At 37.7% G+C, this 12,610-nt stretch overlaps 1 long non-coding RNA gene across 1 annotated transcript; it reads left to right on the top strand.

The window, feature by feature from the left end:
* Positions 1-10,800: 10,800 nt before the first annotated feature.
* On the top strand, positions 10,801-12,237 carry LOC149236558 (uncharacterized). Its single transcript, XR_016268410.1, has 2 exons — positions 10,801-10,891; positions 11,429-12,237. It is a non-coding gene; the product is annotated as an uncharacterized LOC149236558 (long non-coding RNA).
* The last annotated feature ends 373 nt before the right edge of the window (positions 12,238-12,610 follow it).

Below are 12,610 nucleotides of genomic sequence, written 5' to 3' on the forward strand. Positions count from 1 at the left end.
CCAAATTCAAAAACAAAAAATTGGTCAAATCAAAGTCCAAATGAAGGTGATATCGCTAATTTAAAATAATCTATGTTGCAGAAATGTTTCTGATAGTAATTCATGGACCACGGCTCTCCTATCTTTATTTTTTTGCAAATTTGGTGTAGAATTTAAAAAAAGTGATTGTATATCTGAGTGCCTCTTGACATTGAATCAGAGCTCGAATGTGGAAGATATTTCTGATTTAAAATCAATGATTTTTTCTGAACTTTTGTAACAACGAAAATGTCGTAGCATGAATATGGGATTCTAGAGTGTCTAGATAAGGATTTCCAACACATGGGAAGATGAAAAATGGTCCTTTTGTTTACAAAAGAAATTTATAATAAATATTCTGAGTTATATTGACTACGTTATGTCCATTTTAATTGTGGAGGAACATTCGGAGCGGGTTCGCTTTGGAGACGTGCCCTCCCACCCTGCTTTAGTAGATACCTGCTTCACATTCATCAATTTCAGCATAGCAACATTCAGCTTGGTTTCCTTGGAGACGTGCCCTCCCACCCGAGGTTATATAGGCACTTGCTACTTCATCAACAACCAAAATCACGGTTATGGGTCAACCGCACAAAATCCTTGTCATCGAAGTCCATTTGCTAGGCCGCACACTGTTAGCATCACAGTTGGTCATAAGCATTACAGGGTATCTCTATCCTCGGATCTTCGTTCGTCATGGTTATGGGTGATCAACAAACCCACAGTTCATCGAAGTCATTTTGCTTGGCTGCACAATGTTAATATCATAGTTGGTCACAAGCATTACAAGGTATCTCTATCCTCGAATCTTCATTCATCATGGTTATGGGTCATCCACAAACTCCCACTTCATCGAAGTCCATTTGTTAGGTCGCACACTGTCAGTATCATAGTTGGTCACAAGCATTACAGGGTATCTCTATCCTCAGATCTTCTCTTCAGTGGCTCTTCATATTCAACAAAGGTTTCGGAGGAGGGAACTTCATGCAATGGGGACCATTGCTTCTTAAGGAGTGAGGAATGATCTGAATAGAAAATGGCATCAACCCATGGTATTCATCCACCCATGGAATTTACCCATGGTATTGTAAGTGACATCCACCCATGTTATTGTAACATCCACCCATGGTATTCATTCACTCATGGTATTTGCCCATGGTATTGTGACATTCACCCATGGTATTCATTCACCCATGGAATTGACCCATCGTATTGTGACATCCACCCATGGTATTCATTCACCCATGGAATTGACCCATGGTATTGTAACTGAAAACGACTATAAGTAACAAGTTGCATTTTGTAAAAAAGACAGATTGTTTGCCACAATATAGCCTTTATATTTATTATCGATTTTAATAAAAAGTTTCTTTGTGGTTTTATTTACTGTTTATTATGTCATTTTCTTTCTAGCATTGTGATTCTTAAGATCTTGGGGGCCTTCCCCACAAGATCCATTTCAATATTTTAGATCTTGGGAGCCTCCCCCAAAGATCTGGATCAACTTACCTCTTAGATCGTCACGGATACGTACATAAGCTACACATACAAACACTTTGAGAGGAGATATGATATAAGACATACCTTCCAACGCTTCTTTTGGTACTTTGTTCATCACTCTTCGTAGGAGATATGTTTACATAAACATCAATTGGCACTGCTTCTACCTAATACTCATTAGACAAACTTCTTCCTTTCAACATGGTTCTTGCCATGTTCATAATTATCCTATACTCTCTCTTAGCTACACCATTATGTTGCTGTGTGTACCTAGTTGTAAATTGTCTTTTGATTGCATGTTGTTTGAAGTAATCATGGAATGCCTTCTAATCATATTATCCACCATGATCTTACCTCAATACCTTGATCTGTTGATCACTTTCATTCTTTGCTAAGGCTTTGAATTCTTTGAACTTTGCAAACGTTTCAGACTTCTGCTTCAGGAAGTAAACCCAAGTCTTTTTGCTATAGTCATAAATAAAAGTGAGGAAGTAACAACTTCCACCAATTAACTGTTGTGTCCTCATAGGTCCACACAAGTCTATATGCACTAGCTCAATAGGTTTCTTTGCTCTCTATGCAAACTCCCTTAGGAAAAATTTCACAGTGTTTCTTTCCCATGATCCAACACTCACAAGTGCTAGCGGGTTCTTTGATGGGAGGTAATCCTTTGACCATATGTTTTGGAAACAACAATCTTAAACCAGAAAAGTGCAAGTATCCAAACTGAAAGTTTCATAACCAATAATCATTAGAACATGCAACTATAAACAAACTGACCTAATCACAGTAGTTCATGATTAGAGGAAAGATTTTGTTCCTCGTCATCTACACCTTTGCTATCAACAACTTGCTTGGGGGCTTGTAATATATAACACAATCTTTTCCTCGAAAGGTAACCCTGTATCCTTTTTGTTTAAATTGACGAACACTTTCAAATTATGTTTGAGACGAGGGACATAATATACCTCTGAGATTGTCTTTGGCTCCCCATGCTTTGTTAGAATGTTGACCACTCCTTTTCCATCTACATCCATAGTCTTGCCAGTTCCCAACTTTAACTCTATCTTCAAAGGTTGATCCAAATTTGCAATCAAATTCTCATTACCTGTCATGTGGTTACTGAAACCACTATCTAATAGCCAAACATTATCAAAAGGTTCATGCATGGTATGGAAAGATAAGAACATGGAGTTAGTACTCTTTATAGGGACATTAGCTCTCTGGTTCCCTTGATCATCTATCCTATTCTTGCAATCACGGGCATAGTGACCAAATTTATTGCAATAATGACAACTCAACTTGGATTTATCAACTCTTAGATTATCATGGAAGCTTTTGTTGTTGCTTACACTTTCATGTTCATGCTCTTCTCGACCATCTCTTTGTCCATTATGTCTTTCGCTTCATCCTCTACCTCTCGATTTACTTATTCCTCGAACTCTATCTCTCGAAATAGAAACATGACTTTTGAAAGTGGTTTCTAAATTGGAATCCTTATTTTTGTCTACCCTTGCCTCATGTGATAAAAGTGATCCCATCAACTCGTTAACCGTCAATGATGCCAAATCCTTGGCTTCTTCTATGGTTGCTACCACAATTTCAAATTTGGTAGACAAAGATCTGATGACCTTCTCAACCACTTTTTGATCTTTAATATCTTCACCATAAATTTTTAACTGATTTACAATGATCATGACCCGATTCATGAATGAATCGATGTCCTCTATCTCCTTCATCTAGAGAATTTCAAAACATCTCCTAGTATTCAACATCTCCCATGTTTTCTTTGCTACAGACATGATCATAATCTTCTGGAACACTAATCGGTCCATTCCCTGCTGGATAAGCTGCAAAGAACCCTCTGCATTAGTGAGAACTCATTCTCCTGGTTCATCCTTAGGTTTTGAAAACCCCAACTGGACATGATCCCACACATCATGAGCTTTCAACATGGTCTCCATCTTAATGGCCCACATTTCATAATCCTTCCTTGTAAATGGTGGAAAATGAAATTGCAAATTTAAGAAAGCCTTCTTTTTTCAAAAATTTATGATCATATTTTTTATAAAAAAAAAATTGAATAACTTAACTCCATTTAAAAAAAAAATAAAGTCCTTTTAAGTCCTTTCAAAAACAATATTACAAAAATACTTTTATAAAATTCCTTTGATTAAGGCCTTCTCCAATCTCACATATTCTTTGAAACTACATGAGAATGTTGACACCTAATCATCAGGATTGGGTGAATTAATAAAATCAATGTAAATAAATAATAAGAGATATGAACAATCATCAGGAGATGAAGTGAACAGTCTCCCTCATGTACATAATAAAGACCAACCTGAAGGAATAATATGAATCAATTTTTTTTGAGGAGTTACTGCCTGGCCTGACATGGTATCAGAGCCAGCTCCCAAAATTAGTTGTAATTCCGTTCTGACAGTTTCTTACAGGCTGTCCACTGCCCCTTGTGGAGTCTGTCTACTGTGCTCTCTATCCCCTCCATAGTCGTTGCCACTGTCTAAACGCATAATCATTATCTGCGTGTCTTTTGTGCATAATCATTGTGGCTTCAAGAATTGAATTGTGAGTTTTTTCTTGCTGCCTAAATTTAGAAACCATTAACCCCTTGTTTTATTTCAATTACCCATGCCTCAATATTGATCCACAACTACTCTGCGTTGAATGATATTGTGGTGAACACGTGAACAAATCCTGCAATTTTTTAATAACTGTAAACTGGTATGGCAACAGTGTTGCGTATGGCAATACTGTTGAACATGGTTCCTGAAGGTCGATAAGAGAGATGGATGGCTTCGGTGTATTTGCAAATCCATTGCAATGGTGTCAACTTTGAAAGAAACAATGATATGCTTCCAGTCAGGCGCATCCTCCACAGATTTGGTCACTAAGTCCTGAGCATTTTTTAAACCTTAGCTATGCTACGGTAGCAGCCAGGGTTTCACTTACGTGGGTGGAGGGCTTAGCCTCACTGCCTTCAAACTTAGAGTCTAGTGGAAGTCAAGTTTGCTTCAGGGATTTTTGTCACCGGTTTGGGAATTCATTGCTCTCCATGTTTGTCATAATTTTAAGAAATAAAGATTATTGTGTATGTGAAGCGCATATAGTGTAGGTACTTGATTGTTTGCAGAGTTTAACATTCACATTAGTGTTGAAATTTAGAATGGTTCTTGACTTTAAGAAATGTCTGCTACTCACTTACAATTCAAACAGCATAGAAAGTGGAACGAGGAACGCTACATTTGCTGCTCTTGCTCTTGCATCTGAAGGAACAAGGAACAAGGCTATGATATGGTTGAATGTTTAAAAAAAAATAAAAAAAATTGTATGTGCGTTTCAGACTCACTCACTGATTTCTTGAACGCTGCCCATATATATTGAAGTTTGTTGTACATTGAATGTTGCCCATATGTTGAACGCTGCCCATATATATTGAAGTCTGTTGTGCACTGAATGCTGCCCATATATATTGAAGTCTATTGTATTTACGCTACCTTAATACATATTTTTGGTGTATTACAGTCTTGGTGTTGTACATTTGCTGTCGAGTTGAATTTGTTGTCCAATCATATCAGAATTATATTTTTTCCCATTAAGAGTAAAATTTTGCAGCAAAATTTTTTGTTACGGTATACATTCAATCATATCCATTGTGGGAATAGTTCTCACTGGCAAAGAGAACTATCCTGAGTGGTCCCGGATGATAAAACACACCCTCATTTTCAATGAGTTGTGGAAAGGAGTGTGCATTGGAGACGGAGACAAACAGCCAGAACAACCTACATCAGACAAAGAGCTCACCATTTGGGAAAACAAGAACAACAAAGCCTATGCATTAATTGCGGAATCTGTAAGTGAAGAGGTGAGTCGCCATATTACGCCATTTTCAACTACTTTCGAAGCCTTACGAAAGCTGAAAAACTCTCTGACTCACATTCTGCACTTGAAATTGTTTAACTCATGATTAAACTCTTCACTCTTGAACTGCAAAATAATGATCCTCTTGCTCTTGCATCTGAAGTAAAGTCTATAATGCATGATATCCAAGCCACTAAAATTGATTGGATATTCCTCTTATCACTTTTCTCAAGGCACTTTATCCTACTTACTCCAATTATCTTGATTCATTGCAAGCAAATGGAAATCTTAAAGACATTACCTTTGACTCTCTTGTGAAAAAAATTGTTAAAGAGAGAAAGATTTTGGAAAGAAGACAGTCCCTGAATCTTCTAAAGAGGTTGTGTGCCTTGCTCATAAAGAAAATTATCATAAAGAAAAGCATCTTGCTCAAGATTCTTCCAGAGGAAGAGGTGGTCGAAGAGCAAGAGGAAGATATTTCAGAGGTACGGGGGGTAGACACTTTCAAGAAGAAAAGGCAAATTTTCACTGCATACGCTACAAAAGAAATGGATCACATAATGCCTCTACATGCGAGTTACCATGGGACAAAATTGAGTAGCAAATAAACCAATATAAAGGTAAAACGGATGATACAGACAAAGATAAAGCACATGAATCTGATCACTATGTTGTGGCACAATGTAATATTGGAGTAAATGAAGATTTATTTATTGCTTCACTTGCTTCTTGGAAAAAATGATTGGTTGCTTGATTCAAGAGAAACTGGCCGCATGACTCATAGAAAAGATTTTTTTGAAGAATTTATTGACAATGTTGATGGAGCAGTAAACTTTACAGACCAATCAAAAATCAATCCATCAGGGCTTGGCACAATCAGCCTTAAACTGCCTGGTCTTCCAGACTTTCTTCTACATCATGTTCTATATCTCCCACAACTCAAGAGAAACTTGTTGTCCTTGGTCCACATCTGCTCATATGTTTGATGGAAAGCTTGAGGTAAGAAAAGCATCTGACAACTCACTTGTCATGAGGAGAATAGAAGAAGAAAGGCTTCTCGAGCTGCAAGGTACCTCTGCTCGTGCACAACATTTCTCATACAATTCTAACTATGAAGATGGTACACTTCCATCCAGTTTATTATGGCATGCTAGATTTGGACATTTGAACTATGACAACCTCCACTTGTTGAAGAAAAATGGTGTTGCTGGTTTGCCTACAATTCTTAGGAAGCTTTGAAAAGCATAGCAAATAGTCTTTTCATGATTCACATTCAAGAGCACATAGAAAACTTGAACTCATTCATTTAGATTTATGTGGTCCAATGCTTGCTCCTTCTGCAAATGGAAATAAATATATGATGACATTTATTGATGACTACACTAGAATTTGTTGGGTTCATTTATTGAAGAACAAATCTGATGCTTTTCAAACATTCAAGAACTTTCATAAATGGATTGAAAATGATGCACAATCTCATATTGGGTGTATTCGCATTGATAATGGAAAAGAATACACATCAAATGAATTTGAAAACTATCTTTACCAACATGGGATAAAACATCAAACAATTGTACCTTATAATCCCCAACACAATGGTGTAGCTAAAAGAATGAATAGGACAATCTTAAATATGGTACAATCCACGCTCTTCTTCAAAAATGTAAAGATATTGTTTTGGGTTGATGCTATTCTATGTGCTACATATATAAAAAATAGATGTCCATCTAATGCTATTAGAAACAAGACTCGATATGAAATGTGGTATGGGCATATTCCTTTGGTAAAGCATCTCAGGGTCTTTGGTTCCACCTGTTATTCCTTGATACCAAAGATACATAGAAACTAACTTGGTGCAAGAAGTCGTAAGTGTATGTTCCTAGGGTATTCAAACACCTCCAAAGCATATCGTCTCTATGATGAAGTCAATAAAAAGTTTGTTGTATCTAGAGATGTAATTTTTTTTGAATCATCCAAAACTGACAATGTTGTTGAGCGGCAACTTGATCACTTGGATAGATTCACAAATGCAAAATAATTTCAAGAATTTGATAATCGGATTCCACATCTTGAAGGGGGATTCCTATACTAGATCAACATGTGGAACCTTCTTCTGAAGAACACTCTCCCCCGCATGAAACTCCTACAATGAATGACGCTTTAAGTGATGTGATTGATAGAATTGGGAGACTTAATCTTGATTCAGTCCCAACTCAATAAACGGAGCAGCCTGGACCATCTAAGAAAGGTCCCCCAAAATGGCTGACAAAGACACTTGAAAGTGTTCATCCTAATGAGGTTGGAAATACCAGAACTAGAAATTCAAACTGGTAAAATGGAGGTGATGTACATGACTCTAATTCACCTGTTGATATGGATGTTTCTTATGATTGTGAATTGAATTTGTCTACAGATTTTTAACCAACTTCCTTCAAAGAAGCTGCTTCTCATGATGAATGGAAAGAAGCGATAAAAAAGGAGTATGATGCCCTCATAAAGAACAACACTTCGAAGTTGGTTGATCCTCCACTAGGAACCAAACCAATTGGCTGCAAGTGGGTCTACAAGAACAAGTATAAAGTTGATGGCTCACTTGACAAGCCCAAAGCTAGGCTTGTGGCAAAAGGTTTTGCACAGAAGGAAGGGGTTGATTATGAGGATGATTTTGCCCCCATAGCAAAATGGGCTACCATCCGGACACTCTTTTCCCTAGCAACTCAGAAAGGTTGGAAAGTCCATCAAATGGATGTAAACATTGCTTTCTTGAATGGAGATCTAAAAGATGTTTTTATGTCCCAGCCCGAAGGATTTGCTGTGAAAGGACATGAACATAAAGTATGCAAACTTGTGAATTCCTTGTATGGCCTCAAACAAGCACCGTGAGCTTGGTATGAAAAACTAACTGAGCATCTTCTGAAACTCAATTTTAAACATTATGATCTTGATGATGCAACTTTATTTGTCGAGAAAGTTGGCAAAACAGTTATATATCTTGTGGTATATGTAGGTGATATTTTGATGACAGGGAACAATGAAAGCTACATTGCATCCATAAAGAAGGAACTGGGGAAATGTTTTGAAATGACTGATTTGGTCTATGTTCATTACTATCTTGGTATTGAAGTAACCCAACATCCGAAGTCCATATTTCTTTCTCAAAAGAAATATATTGGAGATCTATTGAACAGGTTTGGCATGACAGAATGCAATCCTCTTACTACTCCAATGGAACAAAACTTAAGCTCACATCTATTGAAGGAAAAGAATTTGAGGATGAAACAAAGTATAGACAGCTTGTAAGAAGTCTCAACTACCTAACTACTACCAAACCAGACATTTCGTTTGCTGTTGGAATCCTCTCCAGGTTCATGCAAAAGCCTTGTGAGGGAAATTGGTCTGCTACAAAAAGAGTTCTACGGTACTTGAAGGGAACTCAAGACTTTGAAATCAAGTATACACAGGTGGACGACTTCAATTTGATTGGATACTCCGATTCAGACTTCTATGGAGACAAAGAAACTAGGGTATCTACATTAGGATATGCTATGAGTCTTGGATCAGGAGTTGTCTCCTTGAGATTACACAAACAATCAGTTCCAGCAGATTCCACAATAGAAGAAGAATACGTGGCAGTAGCTGAAGCAACAAAATAAATTGTGTGGCTCAAGAAAATTCTTGAATATTTGCAGGTAAAATAAGTACAATCAACTCCACTCATGATTGACAATACCTCTGTGATAAAGTTGGCTAAGAACCCAAAGTTCCATGATTGAACAAAGCACGTCAATACCAAATATCATCTGATTCGACATCATGTAGAGGCCAAAACAATCCATCTCTATCATTGTTCCACTAATGAGGAAATTGCTGACATCTTCACCAAATCACTTGGAAGAGAAAATCTTGAACGATTCGGAATGAAGCTTGGATTCACCAACATCCCTTCAGATTAAGGGGGGGAATGTTGACACCTAATCATCAGGATTGGGTGAATTAATAAACTCAATTTAAATAAATAATAAGAGCTATGAACAGTTATCCGGAGATGAAATGAACAGTCTCCCTTATGTATATAATAAATACCAACCTGAAGGAATAATACGAATCAATTTTTTTTGAGGAGTTACTGCCTGGCCTGACAAAGATAAAGAACAAACAATCCACATGACCTATGAAAAACTGTTTTATTAGTTTCGTAATTTATGCTTCCTCACAGTGTTTTTTAATATGACACGGTTGACATTTTTAACTCCTTACGGGGCTTGCACACCCCTGACACAATAAAATGGCACACTTTACTCGAATTTTGACGGAATTGTAGTTAAACGAGATTACGCAGTTTTTGTACTAATGAAGTGTGGATTTCACTCACTTGTCACTCCTTAACAGTGTGATGATTTGCAACACAATCTTACAAGGAAAATAACTTTTGGAAAATAACAATACATTTTTAGATGTTAAAGAATTAGAGATAAAGGGAAAAATTCAGTTACATGATATCACTAAAGGGAATGCTCATAATTCTATATAGAAACAATTAGAGGAAAACACCAAATTGAAGTAAAGAAAAACAAAATTGGAGTCCACATTGATTCCTAAGTCATTATTTAGTCATCCCTTCACCATTAGGACACAAGAGAACAACCTAAAGAAATTCCATAGATGAATACCAAAGCAAGGATAACACAAGGAATATTGTAGGGGTTTAGAGAGACACTAATAGAAAATATCAAAGAGTGGATGAATTTGTTAATGGACCTATGGGAATTGATGAGAAATATTCTAATCTTGTTGAAAAAAGATTTCTTTAACTAATTCTTTGAATTAATGAATCCAAGTTGTTCAATATTTTTGTAGGCCAAGGTTGGATGGGACACTCGAATTGATCCTAAAATAATTGATTTCCACTTGTAATATGTTGGTGAAGAGATACACAGTTTTATTAGTCCCTGCCATCTGGCATCCGGCAGGGACTATAGTAATCGTTTCCTGACGAGATAGCATTAATTCGAACGGGTTATTTGGCTGTTTCGGTGGTTATGCTAAAGTTTCAAAATGCTGTGTTAGTCCCTTATTCTAAGTTTCATTCGCAGCTGAACTTGGCCATCTTATTTGGCCTCTTCCCAAGACGGAAGAGGCTCAACCATAGCTTAAAGCAATTAAGTCCGGTACATTTTCCGCTAACCGTCACGGGTGTATGGTTTTAATGCTAGCATTACTTCTGCCGGGTATGCAAAGGTGGTGTTCCCTGTTACAATGTACGCGCTCTGTGGAAAGGTCCTGCCCTACACCCGTGTCTTTGTGCATGCCCTGCACCCGTGTCTTTGTGACGTCGGCCCACTGCATCTCATTAAATACACTGCTACCCTCCTTTGTCACCTTGCATTGTGATTCTGACTCCGGGGATTTTCGGTTTTCCTTTACAATCTGCGAGCAGCAGGGTTTAAACTGTGTAGAGAGGCCGCCTATGCATGTGTTTACTTTATTGACAGTGAGTATATTTTCCTTTTCTCTACCGACTTTCCTGCTTATTGTATTTGTGGGATTCACTGTGAATGGTGACAAACTTTCCTTTGTAGCCTTATTAATATTGCTGGTACTTTACTTCTCTAATGCTTCCTGCAAATATTTGCATTTTTTCTTACGGACTTTCCTGCCTATTATCTTTATGGGATTCACTGCAAGTAGTGACAAACTTTTCTCTGCCTCGCTAATATTCCTGGTCCTTGCGATTTTAATAATTTATGTTTATTATTCAAGCTTTACATGGTCTATTGTTCAAGCTTTTCATAACAGTATGCTTAGTAACCCCAAACTTTATAGGAACTGTACTTATCTACATTCTTGTTTACAACTTAGGATGATAATCATATTTCAATGTTGGCACATTTTAGCTGTAGGTATTTGTCAGAGGATTCAAACATTGTGTGTATGGAAAGCAAGTTGCAGTACAGATGGAGTTTACATTTCCTTGCACGCTATTTTAATGTTTATGTAGTTCATATTTTGTTTCTATGCTCGTGATTAGATTAGATTGCACTATGATCAAATTCGGTATTGTGGTAAGCCTTCAACCTTGAAGCAACTCGCTAGACAGAGCTCAGATTACACTTTACCTGGACTGTGGCAAACTGTAACATTTGGGATCTGTGGCTTAAGCTTGCACTACCTCGGCACTGTGGCAACAGACCTACTCGACACTGTGGAGGATTGTGAAAGGTCTATCAACTTCAGACTGTTGCAGACTTAAAGAGGAGCTCCATTTTGGACTATAGCAGACCTGTGGCACCTCAGACTCCAGAATTCGGACCTGCTTCTGTTGCAATTGGAACTGAGGCCTTCAAACTTGTAATCTCGAAACAGCAGCTTAAACATGAGAGGACTGTCTATTTTCGCTCTGTGGAGACTAGCCTGTGGTAGCTCAGACAAACCTGAGGAGTCACCTGTAGCAGCTCGGATCTACCTCTAGTGTATGATCTTGACCTTGGAGCATACCTTTCAAGCTTGGCCTTATGCAGTGAAGCATTGTTGAAGCTTGGAGCAACATTGTTAGAGCATCATTGAATGCAATCTTTAAGCAATTATAGACATTTTGGGATCTCTTGCAGAAGAGCAGTCTTGGTCAAGGAATGAACAAACCTTAGCTGTTATAACAGACATGGGGCATCATTTGAAGTAGGCAATCTTGAAGTGTCTTTGAAGAACCTTTTACAGATCTGTTGAAGGATATCCTTCTTCCAGTCTCCGTTCATCGAGGGCATTTTCCAGTTCTTCTGCCAACATTGACGGGTTGCGAGCTTGCTTCAAGATTGTGGGTGATCCCGCAGAAGAGAAGTATCTATACGAAGGGCTAAAATAGACCCAACCATGGAGGGAAAGCCCTTTTGCAGGTCTGGAGAGCCATGTTTCACGTCTGGAGAGCCATGTTTCAGGCACAAGTGTTGCAGATTTGGAGAGCCATGCTGGTTCTCATGGCCTTGTTTCCCACGTTCCGTACAAACACGTTGCTGCATGCATGACGATCACATGTCTCCTGTGTAACACGTGGCCTCGTCGTGAAAGTTACACGAACAGATCTTATAAACATATTTATTTTATAAAAAACTATGTTCAACGGTTCATAGCAAAACAATTTCATTATATCTATGTTCAATTGAGCAAATTAGCGGTTTTTATGGTTGCGTGTCTTTCTGGAACTTTTATACTTTCT

Source organism: Pinus tabuliformis, chromosome 8 (assembly GCF_031772625.1).
Source record: "Pinus tabuliformis cultivar Carrire ecotype Pingquan chromosome 8, CPIR1, whole genome shotgun sequence".
In the NCBI taxonomy this organism is placed as follows: Eukaryota; Viridiplantae; Streptophyta; class Pinopsida; order Pinales; family Pinaceae; genus Pinus; species Pinus tabuliformis.